Consider the following 20048-nt stretch of genomic DNA (forward strand, 5'->3'; position numbering starts at 1 on the left):
ATTCCCAGACCTTTTTTTCATGGTTAAATGCGGTTGATCGTTTAGTTTAGCATTAATGCCTCAATCCTTCTATGGTTGTGGGTAGTGGTTGTGGTTGGGGGTAAGTTGTAATAGTCACAGTGGGTACAACATCTCCAATGCACTTCTTTATAAACACACTCACCAAGTCGGCGTATAGGTCGATGTTGTTCTCTGAGTCAGCGTATAGGTCGATGTTGTTCTCTGAGTCAGCGTATAGGTCGATGTTGTTCTCTGAGTCAGCGTATAGGTCGATGTTGTTCTCTGAGTCAGCGTATAGGTCGATGTTGTTCTCTGAGTCAGCGTATAGGTCGATGTTGTTCTCTGAGTCAGCGTATAGGTCGATGTTGTTCTCTGAGTCAGCGTATAGGTCGATGTTGTTCTCTGAGTCAGCGTATAGGTCGATGTTGTTCTCTGAGTCAGCGTATAGGTCGATGTTGTTCTCTGAGTCAGCGTATAGGTCGATGTTGTTCTCTGAGTCAGCGTATAGGTCGATGTTGTTCTCTGAGTCAGCGTATAGGTCGATGTTGTTCTCTGAGTCAGCGTATAGGTCGATGTTGTTCTCTGAGTCAGCGTATAGGTCGATGTTGTTCTCTGAGTCAGCGTATAGGTCGATGTTGTTCTCTGAGTCAGCGTATAGGTCGATGTTGTTCTCTGAGTCAGCGTATAGGTCGATGTTGTTCTCTGAGTCAGCGTATAGGTCGATGTTGTTCTCTGAGTCAGCGTATAGGTCGATGTTGTTCTCTGAGTCAGCGTATAGGTCGATGTTGTTCTCTGAGTCAGCGTATAGGTCGATGTTGTTCTCTGAGTCAGCGTATAGGTCGATGTTGTTCTCTGAGGCTGACTGGAACATATTCCAGTCTGCGTGATCAAAACAATCTTGAAGCGTGGCTTCCGATTGGTCAGACCAGCGTTGAATGGTTCTCATCACTGGTACACCCTGTTTGAGTTTCTGCCTATAAGACAGAACGAGCAAGATGGCGTCGTGGTCGGATTTGCCAAACGGAGGGCGGGGGAGGGTTTTGCCCAAGGAGAAACTACTTGGTTAACTCACAGGAGGAGAAACTACTTGGTTAACTCACAGGAGGAGAAACTACTTGGTTAACTCACAGGAGGAGAAATTACTTGGTTAACTCACAGGAGGAGAAACTACTTGGTTAACTCACAGGAGGAGAAACTACTTGGTTAACTCACAGGAGGAGAAACTACTTGGTTATCTCACAGGAGGAGAAACTACTTGGTTAACTCACAGGAGGAGAAACTACTTGGTTAACTCACAGGAGGAGAAACTACTTGGTTAACTCACAGGAGGAGAAACTACTTGGTTAACTCACAGGAGGAGAAACTACTTGGTTAACTCACAGGAGGAGAAACTACTTGGTTAACTCACAGGAGGAGAAACTACTTGGTTAACTCACAGGAGGAGAAACTACTTGGTTAACTCACAGGAGGAGAAACTACTTGGTTAACTCACAGGAGGAGAAACTACTTGGTTAACTCACAGGAGGAGAAACTACTTGGTTAACTCACAGGAGGAGAAACTTCTATCTTTGCATCTTTTCAATGTCCTTTTGAAATAGTTTTGATTCATTTTCATTAGTGTTAGGTCTATGTGAGCCTAAAGGTGTATCAGAATCAGCATTTTCCTTAATCATCGCCCTCAAAGCTCTCATTCTAAATGATTAAATCACCATGGTTACTGGACTACTATGACACTAATATCCTCATCAAAGTGTTGTTATGGTGACCCCCTGGCCGAGAGCAATATTACAGCATTAACTCTGTGTAAGTACTAATTATCAACCAGTTTGGCCTACTTACCCAATCCAGCGTTCTTTTGGACCACCGGCTTGGCTAACCTGGTATTAAAGTCTCAAACTATTTAAAGTCTCAAACTACATGTTCTTGCATGTTTTTATTTTAAATTTTTTACTCTCAGAAAGAGTACAGTAACTGTTGTTGTAGTGACGTTGAAATTCAAATCCTCGAGGACGTTAGAAAGCACAGCTGGGAATGTCCTACGGGTCCACAGTCAAACCAAGCACAACCAAGCACAACCAAGCACAACCGATAAGGTGTAAGAGTGGACACACACACACCCACAAACACACACCCACAAACACACACGGTTAGGAGGCTTGTGTGGTCCATTACGGCCTATCTTTATTTTAAGACCTCTCTCCGGTCTTAAAACAATCACCATCCCTGCTGTCTGCATCTCTAGTTGTTAGAGGCTCTAAAGGTGTGTGTGTGTGTGTGTGTGTGTGTGTGTGTGTGTGTGAGATCCTATTCTCCATCTCACACAAAACCATATCTGTTTCCAGAGGCAAATGGATGCTCCTGAAAACCGTCTGGGGAGGGGAGTCCGTGGGAGTTGAAAGACTCATCACAGGCCTGGTGCACAGGGGAGACACCGGGGGTGTTTTAATATTATCCATGTGGGTGTATGACTTCTTGCCAGATCGACCATATTTGGTTATGATCGACCATATTTGGTTATTTTAGCAACGCTCTCCTCGCCCCCCCCCCCCCCCCCTATTCGTCAACGAATCGGTTGACCAATATTATCGGGACGATATTAGTCTTTCTCAGAAATATTTGTATCAATCTTTAATCCACCGATATTATATACATAGAATGAACAAATAAGTGTCCTCATTTGCGGTCATTTAAAAAAAAAAAAATCAATGGTTGCCTGAAGAGGGCGCTCTGAGCTGTATATTGATCATTATTCGTCACGACGTCAGAGTGGGCATGGTGGGTTGACGGTGAGTAGCTCGTCAGAGTGGGCATGGTGGGTTGACGGTGAGTAGCTCGTCAGTGGGCATGGTGGGTTGACGGTGAGTAGCTCGTCAGAGTGGGCGTGGTGGGTTGACGGTGAGTAGCTCGTCAGTGGGCGTGGTGGGTTGACGGTGAGTAGCTCGTCAGTGGGCGTGGTGGGTTGACGGTGAGTAGCTCGTCAGTGTGGGCGTGATGGGTTGACGGTGAGTAGCTCGTCAGAGTGGGCGTGGTGGGTTGACGGTGAGTAGCTCGTCAGAGTGGGCGTGGTGGGTTGACGGTGAGTAGCTCGTCAGAGTGGGCGTGGTGGGTTGACGGTAAGTAGCTCGTCAGAGTGGGCGTGGTGGGTTGACGGTGAGTAGCTCGTCAGAGTGGGCGTGGTGGGTTGACGGTGAGTAGCTCGTCAGAGTGGGCGTGGTGGGTTGACGGTGAGTAGCTCGTCAGTGGGCGTGGTGGGTTGACGGTGAGTAGCTCGTCAGAGTGGGCGTGGTGGGTTGACGGTGAGTAGCTCGTCAGAGTGGGCGTGGTGGGTTGACGGTGAGTAGCTCGTCAGAGTGGGCGTGGTGGGTTGACGGTGAGTAGCTCGTCAGAGTGGGCGTGGTGGGTTGACGGTGAGTAGCTCGTCAGAGTGGGCGTGGTGGGTTGACGGTGAGTAGCTCGTCAGAGTGGGCGTGGTGGGTTGACGGTGAGTAGCTCGTCAGAGTGGGCGTGGTGGGTTGACGGTGAGTAGCTCGTCAGAGTGGGCGTGGTGGGTTGACGGTGAGTAGCTCGTCAGAGTGGGCGTGGTGGGTTGACGGTGAGTAGCTCGTCAGACTGGGCATGGTGGGTTGACGGTGAGTAGCTCGTCAGACTGGGCGTGGTGGGTTGACGGTGAGTAGCTCGTCAGACTGGGCGTGGTGGGTTGACGGTGAGTAGCTCGTCAGAGTGGGCGTGGTGGGTTGACGGTGAGTAGCTCGTCAGAGTGGGCGTGGTGGGTTGACGGTGAGTAGCTCGTCAGAGTGGGCATGGTGGGTTGACGGTGAGTAGCTCATCAGCGACAACGTATTTGAATAAGTAAATCTTCAAAAGTACGCGAAGCAAGCAGCCCTGTCCTCATCACTTGGTTAACGTTAGCTGGCTGGTTAACGTTAGCTGGCTGGTTAACGTTAGCTGGCTGGTTAACGTTAGCTGGCTGGTTAACGTTAGCTGGCTGGTTAACCAGTAATAGTAATGTAGTTAGGCTTTATCGAGCCAGCAAAGCAGTTAGCCTAGCTAGCTAGCCGGCTGTCCTACATATGTTTAAACACTGGACTGGTGCCAAAGTCAACACAGCCCTGTCCTTGTCACTTGGTTAAAGTTAGCTGGCTATAATAAACTCAAAATGGGGGAATGTTTACTGGTTCCTCAGGAGGTAAAATAGGAAGTCAAATACCTTATTTTTCTTGATCCAGTAAGGAGCGAGCGCTGTGTGTATATTATGTATGTCAAACAGGTGCTGTTAGGTTACAATATAATTGTTCTGAACGTTTTGGAACAATGTAAACAACACTACATTAATTATAAGGGTACCAGAGAGTCTATTGTCATGTTTATTATGATTTTTATTTTAAGAAAATAAAAGATGGAAAGCCTTTACTACAGCAAAGACGAAAAACAATTTTCCTGAAATGTAACGTTTTATTTATTTATTGTTTATGCTAATTATTCAAGGGTCGTTTTATTTTAACACAGGAGAAAGCACATTTTGTTATAAAATAATGTTATTTTTTAGACTTGCACCATTTGTTCTTACAGAACATAACCATATACAATTTCAGTAGCGGCTGTCTTAGTGATGGACTGTCCCATCCCCACGGCCTCCACAATGGATCAGTCCACTCGGACAGGCGGGAATCAGACAGGTGTCTTGTACACCATGAACATTTTTTTTGTTGCTACTGCTCAACTAAAGAAATATCAGTCGACCAACAGCCTATCTACCAAACAATCGACCAGTTCACTAAATGGGGTCAGCCCTAAATGTTGTACTTCTGGTTGACAAAATTAATGCCAATGTTGTTTTTTTGAGCTAGCCCCCAATTGACACCCATACACTTCTTGAAGGAGAACTGTCCTTGTCCCAGAATCACCCAGAATGCACTGCGTGGTCCTTTAACGACGCATGGGAAACATACACAATTGCCGTTAATACAATTGAATTGGAGTTTCCCATCTCCTCAAAAGTATCTCTGAACAAGCTTTCCTTGAGAGGCTGCCATAAACTGTTTTGTTTACCTGACCTTTGACTGTTGTAAAGCATTGTAGTGAATCTACTCAGAGGTCGACCGATTTATGATTTGTCAACATCGATTATTGGAGGAATGAAAAAGCCGATAACGATTAATCGGCCGATTTAAAAAAAATAAAAAATAAAATAAAATAAAAAATAATAAATAAAAAAAACTAAAAAAAACCAACAAAAAAAACACACAAGTAAAAAAATAATAATATATATATATATATATATATATATATATATATATATATATATATATATATATATATATATATATATACTGCTCAAAAAAATAAAGGGAACTCTTAAACAACACAATGTAACTCCAAGTCAATCACACTTCTGTGAAATCAAACTGTCCACCTAGGAAGCAACACTGATTGACAATAAATTTCACATGCTGTTGTGCAAATGGAATAGACAAAAGGTGAAAATTATAGGCAATTAGTAACACCCCCCAAAACAGGAGTGATTCTGCAGGTGGTGACCACAGACCACTTCTCAGTTCCTATGCTTCCTGGCTGATGTTTTGGTCACTTTTGAATGCTGGCGGTGCTCTCACTCTAGTGGTAGCATGAGACGGAGTCTACAACCCACACAAGTGGCTCACGTAGTGCAGTTCATCCAGGATGGCACATCAATGCGAACTGTGGCAAAAAGGTTTGCTGTGTCTGTCAGCGTAGTGTCCAGAGCATGGAGGCCCTACCAGGAGACAGGCCAGTACATCAGGAGACGTGGAGGAGGCCGTAGGAGGGCAACAACCCAGCAGCAGGACCGGTACCTCCACCTTAGTGCAAGGAGGTGCACTGCCAGAGCCCTGCAAAATGACCTCCAGCAGGCCACAAATGTGCATGTGTCAGCATATGGTCTCACAAGGGGTCTGAGGATCTCATCTCGGTACCTAATGGCAGTCAGGCTACCTCTGGCGAGCACATGGAGGGCTGTGCGGCCCAACAAAGAAATGCCACCCCACACCATGACTGACCCATCGCCAAACCGGTCATGCTGGAGGATGTTGCAGGCAGCAGAACGTTCTCCACGGCGTCTCCAGACTCTGTCACGTCTGTCACGTGCTCATGTGCTCAGTGTGAACCTGCTTTCATCTGTGAAGAGCACAGGGCGCCAGTGGTGAATTTGCCAATCTTGGTGTTATCTGGCAAATGCCAAACGTCCTGCACGGTGTTGGGGTGTAAGCACAACCCCCAACTGTGGACGTCGGGCCCTCATACCACCCTCATGGAGTCTGTTTCTGACCGTTTGAGCAGACACATGCACATTTGTGGCCTGCTGGAGGTCATTTTGCAGGGCGCTGGCAGTGTACCTCCTTGCACAAAGGCGGAGGTAGCGGTCCTGCTGCTGGGTTGTTGCCCTCCTACGGCCTCCTCCACGTCTCCTGATGTACTGGCCTGTCTCCTGGTAGCGCCTGCATGCTCAGGACACTACTCTGACAGACACAGCAAACTTTTTTGCCACAGTTCGCATTGATGTGCCATCCTGGATGAACTGCACTACGTGAGCCACTTGTGTGGGTTGTAGACTCCGTCTCATGCTACCACTAGAGTGAGAGCACCGCCAGCATTCAAAAGTGACCAAAACATCAGCCAGGAAGCATAGGAACTGAGAAGTGGTCTGTGGTCACCACCTGCAGAATCACTCCTGTTTTGGGGGGTGTCTTGCTAATTGCCTATAATTTCCACCTTTTGTCTATTCCATTTGCACAACAGCATGTGAAATTTATTGTCAATCAGTGTTGCTTCCTAAGTGGACAGTTTGATTTCACAGAAGTGTGATTGACTTGGAGTTACATTGTGTTGTTTAAGTGTTCCCTTTATTTTTTTGAGCAGTGTGTAGATATATAAAATAATATATATATATATATATTTTTTTTTTAATAACAAACTAAAAAAATATTATAAAAAAAAATATTATATATAGTCTAAGTCGGAAGTTTACATACATTTAGGTTGGAGTCATTAAAACTCGTTTTTCAACCACTCCACACATTTCTTGTTAACAAACTATAGTTTTGGCAAGTCGGTTAGGACATCTACTTTGTGCATGACACAAGTCATTTTTCCAACAATTGTTTACAGACAGATTATTTCACTTATAATTCACTGTATCACAATTCCAGTGGGTCAGAAGTTTACATGGACTAAGTTGACTGTGCCTTTAAACAGCTTGGAATATTCCAGAAAATTATGTCATGGCTTTAGAAGCTTTTGATAGGCTAATTGACATAATTTGAGTCAATTGGAGGTGTACCTATTGATCTATTTCAAGGTCTACCTTCAAACTCAGTGCCTCTTTGCTTGACATCATGGGAAAATCTAAAGAAATCAGCCAAGACCTGAGAAAACAAACTGTAGACCTCCACAAGTCTGGTTCATCCTTGGGAGCAATTTCCAAATGCCTGAAGGTACCACGTTCATCTGTACAAACAATAGTACGCAAGTATAAACACCATGGGACCACGCAGCCGTCATACTGCTCAGGAAGGAGTTCTGTCTCCTAGAGATGAACGTACTTTGGTGCGAAAAGTGCAAATCAATCCCAGAACAACAGCAAAGGACCTTGTGAACATGCTGGAGGAAACAGGTACAAAGGTATCTACACCCACAGTAAAACGAGTCCAATATCGACATAACCTGAAAGACCACTCAGCAAGGAAGAAACCACTACTTCAAAACCGCCATGAAAAAGCCAGAATACGGTTTGCAACTGCACATGGGGACAAAGATCGTACTTTTTGGAGAAATGTCCTCTGGACTGATGAAACAAAAATAGAACTGTTGGGCCATAATGACCATCGTTATGTTTGGAGGAGAAAAGGAGAGGCTTGCAAGCCGAAGAACACCATCCCAACCGTGAAGCACGGGGGTGGCCGCATCATGTTGTGGGGGTGCTTTGCTGCAGGAGGGACTGGTGCACTTCACAAAATAGATGGCATCATGAGGGAGGACAATGTGGATATATTGAAGCAACATCAAGACATCAGTCAGGAAGTTAAAGCTTGGTCGCAAATGCGTCTTCCAAATGGACAATGACCCCAGTCTTCCAAATGGACAATGACCCCAAGCATACTTCCAAAGTTGTGGCAAAATGGCTTAAGGACGTCAAGGTATTGGAGTGGCCATCACAACGCCCTGATCTCAATCCCATAAATTTGTGGTCAGAACTGAAAGCGTGTGCGAGCAAGGAGGCCTACAAACCTGTCTCTGTTACACTAGCTCTGTCAGAAGGAATGGGCCAAAATTCACCCAACTTATTGTGGTAAGCTTGTGGAAGGCTTCCCAAAACGTTTGACCCAAGTTAAACAATTTAAAAGCAATGCTACCAAATACTAATTGAGTGTATGTCAACTTCTGACCCACTGGGAATGTGATGAAACAAATAAAAGCTGAAATAAATCATTCTCTCTACTATTATTCTGACATTTCACATTCTTAAAATAGTGGTGATCCTAACTGACCTAAAACAGGGAATTGTTTCTCGGATTAAATGTCAGGGATTGTGAAAAACTGAGTTTAAATTTATTTGGCTAAGGTGTATGTAAACTTTCGACTTCCACTGCACCCACGTACGTACATATGTACAACCATACATACATACAGTACCAGTCAAAAGTTTGGACACACCTACTCACTATATTTTTAATGATGACAATTACAACAATACTGAATGAACACTTATTTTAACTTAATATAATACATGAATAAAATCAATTTAGTCTCAAATAAATAATGAAACATGTTCAATTTGGTTTAAAGAATGCAAAAACTAAGTGTTGGAGAAGAAAGTAAAAGTGCAATATGGGCCATGTAAAAAGCTAGCGTTTTAGTTCCTTGCTCAGAACATGAGAACATATGAAAGCTGGTGGTTCCTTTTAACATGAGTCTTCAATATTCCCAGTTAAGAAGTTTTAGGTTGTAGTTATTGTAGGAATTATAGTACTATTTCTCTATACCATTTGTATTTCATAGACCTTTGACTATTGGATGTTCTTATTTGCACTATAGTATTGCCAGCGTAATCTCGGGAGTTGATAGGCTTGAAGTCATAAACAGCTCAATGCTTGAAGCACAGCAACGAGCTGCTGGCAAAACGCAGGAAAGTGCTGTTTGAATGAATGCTTACGAGCCTGCTGGTGCCCACCATCGCTCAGTCAGACTGCTCTATCAAATCATAGACTTAATTATAACATAACACACAGAAATACGAGCCTTAGGTCATTAATATGGTCGAATTCGGAAACTATCATCTCAAACAAAACGTTTATTCTTTCAGTGAAATACGGAACTGTTCCGTATTTTATCGTATTTTATCAACCCTAAGTCTAAATATTGATGTTACATTGCACAACCTTCAATGTTATGTCATAATTATGTAAAATTCTGGCACATTGATTACAGTCTTAGTTAGAAAGAAATGGTGTTCACACAGTTCAACGAGCCAGGTGGCCCAAACTGCTGCATATACCCTGACTCTGGTTGCACAGAATGCAAGAGAAGTGACACAATTTCCCTAATTAAAATAAATTCATGTTAGTAGGCAATATTAACTAAATATGCAGGTTTCAAAATATATACTTGTGTATTGATAGTTTCAATATGCTTATATTAGGCGAACCAAATGGCACGATTTTCTTTTTACATTTTTTTTAATTTACGAATAGCCAGGGGCACACACACAACACTCAGACATAATGTTACAAACAAAGCATTTGTGTTTAGTGAGTCTGCCAGATCAGATGCAGTAGGGATGACCATGGATGTTCTCTTTGTGTGTGAATTAGACCATTTTCCTGTCCTGCTAAGCATGTCAGGGAAAATGTACAGAGTCGAAAGTGCATTTTTATTTTCTTTAGGAATGTAGTGTAGTCAAAGTTGTCAAGTACAGTTACCCCCCAAAAAACTACTTAAGTAGTACTTGAAAGTATTTTTTACTTAATTACTTTACACCACTGATTTCAGTGTATAGTTTGATCTTGTGAAAAGTGCAGTTTCAGATTTACATTTACGTAAAGAACGTCCCCAAGAAGAACATGTCTTGTATTTATAGTGGATATAGTTGCTTTTTGGTGGTTATCAAACAATGTTAATATTTAGGAATCATAATTTAGAGTACAGTATCTGTTAATCCTTTGGAGCACAATTTGTGAATGAAACGGTCTGTTTATCATTTCACCTCTAAAATACCACATATTGGCACATATATTGGTGACTTGCCTCCCTAAAATCGCTATCAGACCCAAGAATCCCATATCGGTAAGCCTCTATTATTTTGGGATGTGTTATTTCATGAATCTCTTTTAGTTCTGCTCTGTCAGCCAAGTTTACTCTCAAAGGGGTGCTTTGACGTTCCCATGATTATATTCTTATAGTTCCTGTTTTGGTCCAAAAATGTTCCTTTTTTTCCTTTCAGATTATCCTGAGATTGACGGACAGGACAGGACAGGACAGGACAGGAGCCTGTAAGTACTAGACAAACGTTACTTCAATGTTCCTTTAAAGGTTATAGACAAACGTTGCTTCAATGTTCCTTTAAAGGTTATAGACAAACGTTGCTTCAATGTTCCTTTAAAGGTTATAGACAAACGTTGCTTCAATGTTCCTTTAAAGGTTGTAGACAAACGTTGCTTCAATGTTCCTTTAAAGGTTGTAGACAAACGTTGCTTCAATGTTCCTTTAAAGTTTATAGACAAACGTTGCTTCAATGTTCCTTTTAAAGGTTATAGACAAATGTTGCTTTAAGTGTCATTTTCTTTCACTGACTGTTAATAAACTGTGCTCTCTGCAGTGTTTTCAAATTCACTTTTGACTTCTAGCACTGGGTTGGTTGTCAAGGATACTGCTGTTCTTTTCTAGCAGTGTAGTTGAAAAGAGCTTCTATTCTTATCTCAGACCAGTGGGATGTTATGTGAAGTAAATTTTGTATTTTTATTAGAAAATTGACCCTTTGCCAACCCCTGCCCCCCTAGTTACTGTTGCAACCTCAACCCGTGAAGCTAATTTCCCCATACCGACCGCTGGCGAATTCCCCTCACAGTGATCTCAAACTTGTTTCTAATACACAATGAAATTTAACACAGACTACTCCTTGCTAATCAGGAAACTATTGGGTATGTTGTGGTGGATTGTCATTACAATTGCTTCAGAGGAACCTGGCCAAATGATGGTTGTAGTGTAGCTAGCCACTGAACGTTTCTGACTTCACTGTCAGCATGCAGTCAAAGCTACAACAACGTTTGGAGCTAACTAGTGCTCTCATTGTATCCTGATGTCGACAGCAGATGTGAGTTTTATTCATAACATTGCTAACTTAGCTAGCTAACATTTTGAGAAAAAAAGTTAAATTAAGTTGCTAGCTAGCTAGCATTAGCAGCGTTTGGTGGTCAGTGAGACTGAGAGCTAACTAACCAGCTGAGCTAGCAAACGATGTAACAAAAGTATAATTTGGGATTTTAAAAATGCTCCAATGGGCTCTTCATTTCATTAACCAAAGTAGCAAGTACCCCTGGTGACCTGTTTAAATTATTTTGCAATTTTTTAAACATTTTAAATTGGACGAGGAGTTCTTCAATGAGTCGGAGGCGAGGGATATATTGCAGACACCCGACCAGGCCCCGATCCCCGTGATTCACTGGAGAAGGAATCTGAGATTTCGAGGCAAAATATCCGGGTGCCTTGTGAGGATCAGGCGACAAGTGGCTAATCTGCCCTTGCCTTCCGTTCTGCTAGCTAACGTTCAATCGCTGGAAAATAAATGGGACGAACTGAAAGCACGTATATCCTACCAACGAGACATTAAAAACTGTAGTATCTTGTGTTTCACCGAGTCGTGGCTGAACGACGACATTAAGAACATACAGCTGGGGGGTTAAACACTGTATCAGCAGGACAGAACAGCAGCCTCCGGTAAGACACGGGACGGTGGGTTATTCACTCTATCAGCAGGACAGAACAGCAGCCTCCGGTAAGACACGGGGCGGGGGGTTATTCACTCTATCGGCAGGACAGAACAGCAGCCTCCGGTAAGACATGGGGCGGGGGGTTATTCACTCTATCGGCAGGACAGAACAGCAGCCTCCGGTAAGACACGGGGCGGTGGGTTATTCACTCTATCAGCAGGACAGAACAGCAGCCTCCGGTAAGACACGGGGCGGGGGGTTATTCACTCTATCGGCAGGACAGAACAGCAGCCTCCGGTAAGACACGGGGCGGGGGGTTATTCACTCTATCGGCAGGACAGAACAGCAGCCTCCGGTAAGACACGGGGTGGTGGGTTATTCACTCTATCGGCAGGACAGAACAGCAGCCTCCGGTAAGACACGGGGCGGGGGCCTATGCATTTATGTAAACAACAGCTGGTGCACGATATCTAAGGAAGTCTCAAAGTTTTGCTCGCCTGAGGTAGAGTATCTCATGATAAACTGTAGATCTGTATTTTTCGTAGCTGTCATCACAGACTGAGGCTGGCACTAAAACTACACTCAATGAGCTGTATTCCGCCATAAGCAAACAGGAAAACGCTTATCCAGAGGCAGGACTCCTGGTGGCCGGTGACTTTAATGCAGGGAAACTTAAATCGGTTTAACCTAATTTCTATCAGCATGTTAAACGTGCAACCAGAGGGAAAACAACTCTAGACCACCATTACTCCACACACAGAGAGACATACAAAACTCTCCCTCGCCCTCCATTTGGCAAATCTGACCATAATTCTATCCTCCTGATTCCTGCTTACAAGCGATAAAAGCAGGATGCACCAGTGACTCTGTTTATAAAAAAGTTGTCAGATGAAGCAGATGCTAAACTACAGGACTGTTTTTCTATCACAGACTGGAACATATTCCAGGATTCTTCAGATGACATTGAGGAGTACACCACATCAGTCACTGGCTTTATCAATAAGTGCATCTATCACTTTGTCCCCACAGTGACTGTACGTACATACCCCAACCAGAAGCTATGGGTCTCATCGATGGGGCTGTAGTGGAGGAGGTTGAGAGCTTCAAGTTCTTTTGGCTTCTACATCACCAACAAACTAACATGGGTAGTACAGAGGGTAGTGCGTACGGCCCAGTACATCACTGGGGCCAAGCTTCCTGCCATCCAGGACCTCTATACCAGGCGGTGTCAGAGAAAGGCCATAAAAAATATCAAAGACTCCAGCCACCCTATTCACAGATTGTTCTCTCTGCTACCGCATAGCAAGCGGTACCGGAGCACCAATTCAAGGTCCAAAAGGCTTCTAAACAGCTTCTACCCCCAAGCCATAAGACTCCTGAACAGCTAATCAAATGGCTACCCAGACTATTTGCACCCCCCCCCCCCTACACTGCTGCTACTCTGTTATTATCTATGCATAGCCACTTCAATAACCCTACCTGCATGTACATAATTACCTCAATTACCGCAACACTGGTGCCCCCGCACATGACACATTGACTCCGAACCGGTACCCCCTGTATATAGCCCCGCTATTGTTATTTAATGCTGCCCCTTAATTATTTGTTTATCTTATCCTTGATCTTTTTTGTTGTTGGTATTTTCTTAACTGCATTGTTGGTTGAGGGCTTGTAAGTAGGCATTTCACTGTAAGGTCTACTACACCTGTTGTATTCAGCATTTCACTGTAAGGTCTACTACACCTGTTGTATTCAGCATTTCACTGTAAGGTCTACTACACCTGTTGTATTCAGCATTTCACTGTAAGGTCTACTACACCTGTTGTATTCGGAGCATGTGACAAATACGATTTGATTTGATGTGGAAGTGGTACATAGGCGGATGCGATGGATTGAGACGCATCTCATGCTTAAAACTGACAGAATTCAAGGGGGATTTTAAATGGGCGTGGACATCGACCTCAGGTGGTTAAAGAAAAGTCAGTTTTTGACATGTCCCTCACTGGCTTTTATGCGATTTTTAAAAAAACTTTCACTTGTTCGAGGTGTCGGACTCGACGACAGTTGCTGTCCGTTGGAGCGCTGCGATTTGGTGCCCAAAATTCTGGGGGGGGGGGCTTAGATAAGGGTCAAATGTGTCTGTGGTTTCAATCAAATCCACTAATAATTGTACAGAATATAGTACAGCTATTGAGATCATTTTCTGTCTCCCTAAAAGGCTGTATCAGTCAGAGGTCCTCTTTCTCCCTCCCTCCCTCAACCACTTCAGCAGAGCTCATTACCCATACCTTCAGACTCATGGGCCTTTTTGTCTTTTCACAACAATCTCTTTTTTTACGGGAGGAAAGTAGTGAGTAGGCGACCCTCATTTTTCTCTCAGGGTAGAATAGCACATAGTGTTCTAGAAAACGCTTTCACTCTCCACTTCCTCTCCTCCCATCGTCGCTGGCGCTGCGGTCTCAGAAATCTGCTATCGTTCTCCTCCTACTCACCCTCCCACATTCACACAAACAGTTGTACTGTAAAGTGGAGAGGGGAGAGAGCAGGTGAAATGGGCTGTGAATTGCCAGGGACCTCACAATGTTATCACGATACTTGGGTGAGGATACGATATGTATTGCGATTCTCACGCTTCGATACTGCAATTTTATTGCGATTTTTGATGTTCCAAACATTATTTCTCAGCAGACGAGAAAGTGAGTTTTGATCAGTCAGGGTAATAAAAGTGCTGAAAACACTTTGACCTACACCGTCAGTAGTGCTGTGTGGGCCTACACCGTCAGTAGTACTGTATGGGCCTACACCGTCAGTAGTGCTGTATAAACCTACACCGTCAGTAGTGCTGTATAAACCTACACCGTCAGTAGTACTGTATAAACCCACACCGTCAGTAGTACTGTATGGGCCTACACCGTCAGTAGTGCTCTGTGGGCCTACACCGTCAGTAGTACTGTATGGGCCTACACCGTCAGTAGTGCTGTATAAACCTACACCGTCAGTAGTGCTGTATAAACCCACACCGTCAGTAGTACTGTATGGGCCTACACCGTCAGTAGTGCTGTATGGGCCTACACCGTCAGTAGTACTGTATGGGCCTACACCGTCAGTAGTGCTGTATGGGCCTACACCGTCAGTAGTACTGTATGGGCCTACACCGTCAGTAGTACTGTATGGGCCTACACCGTCAGTAGTGCTGTATGGGCCTACACCGTCAGTAGTACTGTACGGGCCTACACCGTCAGTAGTGCTGTGTGGGCCTACACCGTCAGTAGTGCTGTGTGGGCCTACACCGTCAGTAGTGCTGTGCGGACCTACACCGTCAGTAGTACTGTGCGGGCCTACACCGTCAGTAGTACTGTGTGGGCCTACACCGTCAGTAGTGCTGTGTGGGCCTACACCGTCAGTAGTGCTGTGTGGGCCTACACCGTCAGTAGTGCTGTGTGGGCCTACACCGTCAGTAGTGCTGTGTGGGCCTACACCGTCAGTAGTGCTGTGTGGGCCTACACCGTCAGTAGTACTGTGTGGGCCTACACCGTCAGTAGTACTGTGTGGGCCTACACCGTCAGTAGTACTGTGTGGGCCTACACCGTCAGTAGTGCTGTGTGGGCCTACACCGTCAGTAGTGCTGTGTGGGCCTACACCCTCAGTAGTGCTGTACGGGCCTACACCCTCAGTAGTGCTGTACGGGCCTACACCCTCAGTAGTGCTGTACGGGCCTACACCCTCAGTAGTGCTGTACGGGCCTACACCGTCAGTAGTGCTGTACGGGCCTACACCGTCAGTAGTGCTGTACGGGCCTACACCGTCAGTAGTGCTGTACGGGCCTACACTGTCAGTAGTACTGTATGGGCCTACACCGTCAGGCGCACCAGCTGTTCTGGATGGCTGTGTGATCACACCCTCAAATGATACTTTAGCCTAATTTGCTACATAGGTCATCTGTCTTTTTTGCAATTATTTTCCATTGGACAAAAGATGTAACCCACAAATGTTTGCTTAGGTTTTTTTGCCAAACTAACAATGTCTTACTGTATTTAAATTATTTGATTTGATTTCAACTAACTTATGTTTTAATTCAATTAAGTTTAACTAACTTCAACATTCACAAGGCTGCAGGGCCAGATGGATTACCAGGACGTCTACTCCGAGCATGCACAGACCAGATAAGTGTCTTCACTGACATTTTCAACCTGTCCCTGACCGAGACTGTAATACCTACATATTTCAAGCAGACCACCATAGTCCCTGTGCCCAAGGAAACGAAGGTACCCTGCCTAAATGACTACCGCCCCGTAGCACTCACGTCCGTAGCCATGAAGTGCTTTGAAAGGCTGGTCATGGCTCACATCAACACCGTTATCCCAGAAACCCTAGACCCACTCCAATTTGCATACCGCCCAAACAGATCCACAGATGACGCAATCTCTATTGCACTCAACACTGCCCTTTCCCACCTGGACAAAAGGAACACCTATGTGAGAATGCTATTCATTGACTACAGCTCAGTGTTCAACACCATAGTGCCCACAAAGCTCATCATTAAGCTAAGGACCCTGGGACTAAACACCTCCCTCTGCAGCTGGATCCTGGACTTCCTGACAGGCTGCCCCCAGGTGGTAAGGATAGGCAACGCCACGTTTGCCACACTGGGTTTCCTCAGGGTTGTGTACTTAGTCCCCTCCTGTACTCCCTGTTCACCCACGACTGCATGGCCAAACACAACTCCAACACCATTAAGTTTGCTGGCGTCACAACACCGACAACAATGAGACAGCCTATAGGAAGGAGGTCAGAGAACTGGCAGTGTGGTGCCAGGACAACAACCTCTCCCTCAATGTGAGCGAGACAAAGGAGCTGGTCGTGGACTACAGGAAAAGGCGGGCTGAACACGCCATTATTAACATTGACGTGGCTGTAGTGGAGCGGGTCGAGAGTTTTCAAGTTCCTTGGTGTCCACATCACCAACAAACTATCATGGTCCAAACATACCAAGACAGTCGTGAAGAGTGCACGACAAAACCTTGTCCCCCTCAGGAAACTAAAAAGATTTGGCATGAGTCCCCAGATCCTCAAAAGGTTCTACAGCTGCGCCATCGAGAGCATTCTGACCGGTTGCATCACCGCCTGGTATGGCAACTGCTCGGCATCTGACCGTAAGGCGCTACAGAGGGTAGTGCGTACAGCCCAGTACATCACTGGGGCCAAGCTTCCTGCCATCCAAGACCTCTATACCAGGCGGTGTCAGAGCAAAGCCCATAAAATTGTCAAAGACTCCAGTCACCCAAGTCATAGACTGTTTTCTCTCTACCGCATAGTAAGCCGGTACCGGAGTGCCAAGTCTAGGACCAAAAGGCTCCTTAACAGCTTCTACGCCCAAGCCAAAAGACTGCTGAACAATTCATCAAATGGCCACCTGGACTATTTACATTGACCCCGTCCCCCTGTTTTTAACACTGCTGCTACTCGCAGTTTATTATCTATGCATGATCACTTACCTGCATGTACAAATTACCTCAACTAACCTGTACCCCTGCACACTGACTCAATACCGGTACCACCTGTATATAGCTTCACCACTGACTCAATACCGGTACCCCCTGTATATAGCCTCCCCACTGACTCAATACCGGTACCCCCTGTATATAGCCTCCCCACTGACTCAATACCGGTACCCCCTGTATATAGCCTCCACACTGACCCAATACCGGTACCCCCTGTATTTAGCCTCGTTATTGTTGTGTTATGGTGTTATTTTTTATTATTATTTTTTACATTTCTTACTTGAGTTTATTTGGTAAATATTTTCTTAACTCTTCTTGAACTGCACTGTTGGTTAAAGGCTTGTAAGTAAGCAGTTCACTGTCATTTCTACACTTGTTGTATTCGGCCCATGTGACTAATAAAGTTTTGGATTTTGATTTGTATAGACTCATGTGGAATGCCAGTCAGTGATCCTACTAGCCAGCCTGTAGTGTCACACTGTCTGTCAAGTGCTGTAGTATTTAGAGGTTTGCTGAAGAGCCCTACTTCCTGTCGATTCTGTCCCAGACACAGTAACCTATTGTTCTCTCTGACACTTTTTGTTTTTTTTAACCACGGTCTGCAGCTGTTACAGAGGACCCCCTTTGGCCAACATCACGTGCCTGAGCCAAAATCTCACCCATCTAGTGTAGCGTTTCCCAGATCATCTTCACCTTTTAACCTCTTCAGATAAAGACTGTCATGGCAGCATATGGTCCAGGTATTTGTCCACATGGCTGATACAGGGTTATAGCAGTGTAATGTACCCTAGTTCAGACTTGATCCGCTGTTACGAGTGTATTGTAGTTCTAGGACAGCTAGTAGTTCTCCAGTCTGCTCTGCAGTCAAGAGCTGCCCTTTTTTATTCTGGCCTTGATGCAGTGTTACAGGAGGAGTGTATTGTAGACAAAGGAGTGTAATATGGTTTTCTGTAGCCTTGATGCAGTGTTACAGGAGGAGTGTATTGTAGACAAAGGAGTGTAATATGGTTTTCTGTAGCCTTGATACAGTGTTCTGAGTGTATTGTGCTTTCTCCGTGATGTTGAGGTCATGATTCAGTGTTCTGAGTGTATTCTAGTTGTTGTGTAGTGAGAATGTGCCTGAGGGCTCTAGATGTCTGTGTCCTTTCTCCTTCCTCCCAGATGAGACGAGAGGTCACTGTTGACTGACCCCTAGCTATGCTGACTGACTCTCTCTCTCTCTCTCGTTCTCTTGTTCTCTCTCTCTATCGTTCTCTCGTTCTCTTGCTCTAGTTCTCTCTCTCTCGTTCTCTTGTTCTCACGTTCTCACGTTCTCTCGCTCACGTTCTCTCGCTCTCGTTCTCTCGCTCTCAATATCTCTGTATTTTTCTCTATTGCAATGTCCTCTATCTTCCTGTATATATCTCTCTCTACCTCCCTATCTGCACTCCTTCCACTCCCACACACTTTCACATGGAGTGAAGAGTCATTACTCTGTGCACCCCCTCCCTCTCTGCCACTCTATCTGTCTCTCTCTCTCTTTCTCTCTCTCTCACACTTTCTCTTCACTCACAATCTGTACCAATCTGTCTGTGGAAACGTTAGTTTTCATCCAGCACACGACACCCCTACTAATTTCCATCTGCTCTGGAGGCCTTGGGCTGCCACTACTGGAGGCCTTGGGCTGCCACGGCTGGAGGCCTTGGGCTGCCACGGCTGGAGGCCTTGGGCTGCCACGGCTGGAGGCCTTGGGCTGCCACGGCTGGAGGCCTTGGGCTGCCACGGCTGGAGGCTTTGGGCTGCCACGGCTGGAGGCTTTGGGCTGCCACGGCTGGAGGCTTTGGGCTGCCACGGCTGGAGGCTTTGGGCTGCCACGGCTGGAGGCTTTGGGCTGCCACGGCTGGAGGCTTTGGGCTGCCACGGCTGGAGGCTTTGGGCTGCCACGGCTGGAGGCTTTGGGCTGCCTCGGCTGGAGGCTTTGGGCTGCCTCGGCTGGAGGCCTTGGACAGGAACCAAAATATATTAACTTAGACTCTGAAAGCAGTAGACCTCAGCTTGACATTATTCTAGTAAATGATCTACCATAAGATGCTCTTGAAAAGTGACCAAGTACTTTGCATCTCTTTATAGTGCATATCAGCCTTTATAAATATAATTTCTGTTGTGTTTGTAAACCCACCCCACTGAGGTTGGCCCTCTGTCTGTTCTGAACAACCTGGGCCTTTTCAAACTTCCTTAACCTGGGAGAGGATACAGGAAGAGAACCAGAGGTGGCTTTAGTGTGTTTCCTGTCCGGTGTTGACAGCTCTGACAGTGTCAGCCCACTCTGACCCCGCCCCTCGCTCTCAGGAGAGGAAGAGATGCTATTGGCCAGACTTTACTGGATGGTCGACCTCAAAGCCATAGCTCTTCTATAATTCAAACAGAGTTAGTAAACTTTCATTCCATATTGGCTCCAAACATTCCAGAACAAAAATATTCTACTCTGTATTCTGACCAGAATTTCGTTGTCTTGGAAGTTGGAACTTTTGGTGCAAATATGGTGGACATTGAAAAGCTAGGTTACATCTTCTGACCGAGTTTGCATTTCTATGGCCCTGGTCAGGAT

General features: G+C 45.2%; 1 protein-coding gene across 3 annotated transcripts in view; it reads left to right on the top strand.

Annotated features, from left to right (window-relative positions):
- LOC129817780 (signal-induced proliferation-associated 1-like protein 1) overlaps window positions 1-20048 on the top strand; it is a 286608-nt gene that overhangs the window by 113107 nt on the left and 153453 nt on the right. For 2 of the 3 annotated variants that reach the window (XM_055873334.1, XM_055873338.1), the window contains exon 2: window positions 10475-10523. The exons of the other annotated variant lie outside the window; for it this stretch is intronic. The gene's annotated coding sequence lies outside the window, so the exon portion shown is untranslated. The remainder of the gene's footprint in view (window positions 1-10474; window positions 10524-20048) is intronic. 3 annotated transcript variants of the gene reach the window in all.

Source organism: Salvelinus fontinalis, chromosome 20 (assembly GCF_029448725.1).
Source record: "Salvelinus fontinalis isolate EN_2023a chromosome 20, ASM2944872v1, whole genome shotgun sequence".
In the NCBI taxonomy this organism is placed as follows: Eukaryota; Metazoa; Chordata; class Actinopteri; order Salmoniformes; family Salmonidae; genus Salvelinus; species Salvelinus fontinalis.